General features: G+C 34.5%; 1 long non-coding RNA gene across 1 annotated transcript; it reads left to right on the forward strand.

Moving 5' to 3' along the window:
* The first annotated feature begins 2,525 nt into the window (after positions 1 to 2,525).
* On the forward strand, positions 2,526 to 4,370 carry LOC128554698 (uncharacterized). Its single transcript, XR_008369672.1, has 3 exons — positions 2,526 to 2,627; positions 3,284 to 3,363; positions 4,264 to 4,370. It is a non-coding gene; the product is annotated as an uncharacterized LOC128554698 (long non-coding RNA).
* The last annotated feature ends 714 nt before the right edge of the window (positions 4,371 to 5,084 follow it).

The raw sequence follows: 5,084 nt of genomic DNA on the forward strand, positions 1-5,084 counted from the left end.
TTCGAAAGGAACCGAAATATTATGCCCATACAAGTTGTGTGCAAGTCTGATTAAAATCAAATACAAAATATGGTCTCTTATCGTGTTCACAAGAAATTGCGAACGGACGTCAAAGGACGAAGGGTGATCACAAAAGCTCACCCTGTCACTATGTGATAGGTGAGCTAAAAACAAGCAGATATCATCTATGTTAAATGAAGCTATTTTATAGTGTCACTGTAATAAAAAACTAAACAAGAAGCTGCGTTCAATAAACGCTTGATGCCCCCAGTGGCATCCTTGTCGATAGATTTTGCACCTAAGTTCAAAACGAGGTCAAGGTCAAACTGAGGTCAGGTGATGTTTGAAGATGAGGAATGGTCACAGTTTACATCTGTATTAGTATCAATTCATTCTTGTTAGGGGTATTGATGTTAGACGAAATGGTCCTATTTGGTTAACCAAGAGATGGCCCGTATGAAGCAACCTAAGTCCAAAATGAGGTCAAGGTCAAGGTCAAACTGAGGTCAGGTGATGTCTGAAGATGAGGAATGGTCACAGGTTACATTTGCATTAGTATCAAGTCATTCTAGTAAATGGTATTGTTGCTAGACGAAACGGTTCAATTTGGTTAACCAAGAGATGACCCATATAAAGCAACTTAAGTCCAAAATGAGGTCAAGGTCAAGGTCAAGTGATGTCTGAAGATGAGGAATGGTCACAGGTTACATTTGCATTAGTATCAAGTCATTCTAGTAAGGGGTATTGATGCTAGACGAAACGGTCCCATTTGGTTAACCAAGAGATGACCCATATAAAGCAACCTAAGTCCAAAATGAGGTCAAGGTCAAGGTCAAATTGAGGTCAGGTGATGTCTGAAGATGAAGAATGGTCACAGGTTTACATCTGCATTAGTATCAAGTCATTCTAGTAAGGGGTATTGATGCTAGAAGAAACGGTCCCATTTGGTTAACCTCGTACGGACGGACAGGACAATCACTATATGCCTCCCGCATCAGTAGATGCTGGGGGCATAAAAATTTGCCAATGATGAATAACAAAACACGGAATAGTTAATATATTTACATATTAATGTGTATTTGAACAATATTGCAGTCAATTGATAAGAATGTAAAAAGAAAACAAAATGTCAATCATAACCTTTAATATGACATGGCTTTCTGACATTATGCTGGCAACCCACTGACAACAAAATGATTACATACGAATTATGCATGACAATACTGACAATAAGATGGCAACAATATGGAACTAGAAATTACTTTTGTAAAAAAGCACATGTCTCCCCCAATGCAAAGTCCTATAGGCAAGAAGTCAATAGGGGTCAGGAGCGAAAGTCAAAGAGACACTGATGGTTGGCTGCAATAGGGATCATCTACTTCGCATGTCCAGTCATCCCGCTAAATTTCAACACTATTGGCCTAGTGGTTCTCAAGTCACTGTTCAGGCTCCTGTGACCTTGACCTTTGATCAAGTGACCTCAAAATAAATAGGGGTCATCTACTCTGCATGTCCAATCATCCTATTAAGTTTCAACATTCTAGGTCAAGTGGTTCTCAAGTTATTTTCCAGAAATGAATTGACATGACCAGGCCCCTGTGAGCTTGACCTTTAATAGACTGGGGCCGTATTCACGAAGCATCTTAGAAATTTTCTTAGATTTCACTTAGAAATTTCTTAACTTAAATATTTTGACTTAGTAAAGAAATTTTCTTAAAATCGTATTCATAAATCATCTTAGAAAATTACTTAGCTAAGAAAAACCTTTTCCTTAAGAAATTTCTTAACTCTGTTGCTATGGAACAAAAGCTGCGCGCGCAGCATCATCAATCGAAAAAAAAATGGCGGACGACGTCGACTCGCTGCGTGTTTTTCAGATGTTTTAACGAAAAACACAGACAGTTACTTGATATTTACGTTTATGTTGGTGGTAAGAAATTTCTATTACATTACTGGTATAAATGACATCAATTATTGGTTTGTGAAACTTCGGAGCCGGAAAATATTTGCCATTTGAACACGACTTTTCAATTTCAGTTCTACTTTCACTTTCGGTGTGAAAATTTTGAAATTATTTGGAAATTATATATGTATACATGGTTTGCATAAATTAGTTTACCAAGACTAAGTAGATAATGAAATTTTACTACACTAGACAGGTCTAAGGGGATCATTGATCTTTCAGGGAATTACAAGTTACAGCATACAGTACATGTAAACATTCACACAATGACAGCTGTCTCGGCAACAACTATCACTTTTTTGTTAGTTTTGATTACAAGATGAAAATTATGTTTTTGGACATGTGTATGTGTATGAATGACAAATCAACTGTGCTTTTGACCATAAAATTTATAGGGTGTTAAAGCCATGTCCTAGATTTTGACACATAACACATTTTTCAGGTTTTTGTGCAAAAGTGACTGCAGCTAATTGCGTTTTGTTCTGCTACATGTATTTGATATATGTTAATATGTCTTATTTATCTACAAGAAAGGAAGATCATATTAACAACTTCATTGCAGGAATGGAAGATGGCCTGTCTTGTTGTAGCATATCAGCACTGACAGTGAGGTATTTACAGAATGAATAACTGTAACATGTGATTTCTTAATTAATCTGGAAAAGTGAGTGATACTTTAAATTTATAAGGTCAATAAACTTAACCCACCCATAATGATAATTATGAAGGTTATTCATCCATTGAATTTCATGTTTACCTTTCTGGTCACCTAGTGAAAAGATTAATCTGTAAGATTGAGGAACTAAACAGTATTTCATTATTAATACAAGATTTACAGCAACGACTATTTTTGTACAGTTTTTTTTTAATTAAATTTATAAAAGATGTTTTATTCCTGTAATCACAATTAGAAGTAATGTTGATAAAATTACAGAGATTAATTTGTCTGGCTCAGGATTTGAACCTGTGACTGTTGCTCTAACAATCTAAGATTCAGTTGTTGGATTTCTAGCCAGAAAAACCCTGGCAAATGCAAAGCAGGCCATGTATCAGACTGAATAGGGTTCCAAAACAAGTTTTACTTTGTATAATAGTTTTTTACTGCATAAGCTTTATTTTGAGTAATAGCTTCTTCTAACATTGATTTATCAGTACCTTGAAACAGTTATTGAAGTATAGTAAGTGCCTTTTTAAAAGAAATTTATTACACTGATTCATTTAATAATGTATACATACTTGATTTTTAGATCATTCAATTGTTTATGCATTTTGAAACTTCAATGTCAAAATGTAAGTTTTATAATTTTATTGTATATAAAGGTGCAAATTCACATTCTGGTTGGCTGTTCAGTGTAATCAAATTCCACCCACATCAGAGGTGCTCAGGGAGAGACAGCAATGTAAGTGGTTCTCAGTTTATTTATAATTGCTCTTAATTCCCTAATGCTTTTACATACCTGTTACAGATTTTTTATTTTATTATTTTTTTTTTTTTGGGGGGGGGGGGGGGGGATGAAGGTTTGATACCAATCAGTTTGGGAAATTTTGAGGTGCTGAAGTAAAACATGCAGATTGGGAGTTTTATTCTTTAAATGTTGCATTTCACAAAAAAATTGTTTACAAATGACTTAATTGAGTACAGTTTCAGTCTACATAGTGTCTAATAGTTAAATTTGTTTCTGAGAGCTCCTTGACAAAGCTTGATTATCATTATCTTTTATTTCATGTGGTAGTGAAGTTATAAATAGCCAATGTAAATGTCTCCAGGATTTCAACATGAAAACATAATACTTAGGCTGACATTTTTACAAATTGTGGAGTTACTGGAAGTAGAATAGAATGATGCACTGACAATTGTAATTTAGTTTCTCCATGCTAAAGATTTTAAGTTGCATTGTCAAATCAAGGGTTGATTGTATACATATAGGACCATGGTAACATATTTAAAGATGTGCTATGCTCATTTTCACTAGTGAGATATTTTATTTTAACATGTAAGTTTTAATCTAGAAAATCCTCATCTGATCAGTTACATTCAATTTTACTGAATACGTCAAATAAATATGTTTATATAAAGCTTCAGCTACAATTAAATTTTTAAAGCAATTGCACTATATTAAAAAAACACAACCAATTACATGTATGTTGTGTTTACATATTCACTGTATAGAAATTGCTCATATTTGCATAATATGAAATTTGGGAACAATATATCTTAAGTTGTGAAGCACAATTACAATTTCCATTAACCTTCTTAATATTTATGTGCTTTTCTGTAATTAATAGAATCAATATTTCAGATGGAACATAATGGACAACGTGCTAGCACACAGACAGAAACATTTTGGTTGACAGTTGATTCAAGGTTATACTGAAGGTAAGTTAGATATTTTGTTTTTATCACTGTTAACACAAAACTTTTAGCAAAGCTGTCTACAATACAAGTAAACACAAAACTTAGTGCAACAATATCTACAGTTTTAAATTTTGTTTGTTTGTTTGTTTTGTTTTGGGTTTAACGCCGTTTTTCAACAGTATTTCAGTCATGTAACGGCGGGCAGTTAACCTAACCAGTGTTCCTGGGTTCTGTACCAGTACAAACCTGTTCTCTTCCCCACATGAATCAGAGGTGGAGGACTAATGATTTCATACACAATGTCGTTTATCAAATAGTCACAGAGAACATACGCCCCGCCCGAGGATCGAACTCTTGACCCCGCGATCCGTAGACCGACGCTCTACCTACTGAGCGGGCGGGTTGAAATTTTGTATACTTTGGTATATACATACAAGCAGTACTGGTTTTAGCTCACCTGAGCAGGGTGCTCAAGGTTAAGCTATTGTGATCACCCTGTGTTGGTCCTCCATCCTTTGTTACTGGGTCATCTATGGTTAAAAAAAAGGTCTCTAGGTCAGTCAATAGGAAATATTGTTAGTGCTCTAGAGACCACATTTTGTGTTTGATCTTCATACAAAAATTTCAGAATGTTTGTCATCATGAATTCTACAGCAAATGTAAAACTGGATTACATGAGATCAAAAACTAGGTCTTTCGGTCAAATGTAAAAAAAAACTTATCAACATTCCAAATGCCACATTTTATACATAATGTTCATGAAAC

The sequence above is a fragment of the Mercenaria mercenaria genome, unplaced genomic scaffold (genome assembly GCF_021730395.1).
Source record: "Mercenaria mercenaria strain notata unplaced genomic scaffold, MADL_Memer_1 contig_658, whole genome shotgun sequence".
Lineage (NCBI taxonomy): Eukaryota > Metazoa > Mollusca > Bivalvia > Venerida > Veneridae > Mercenaria > Mercenaria mercenaria.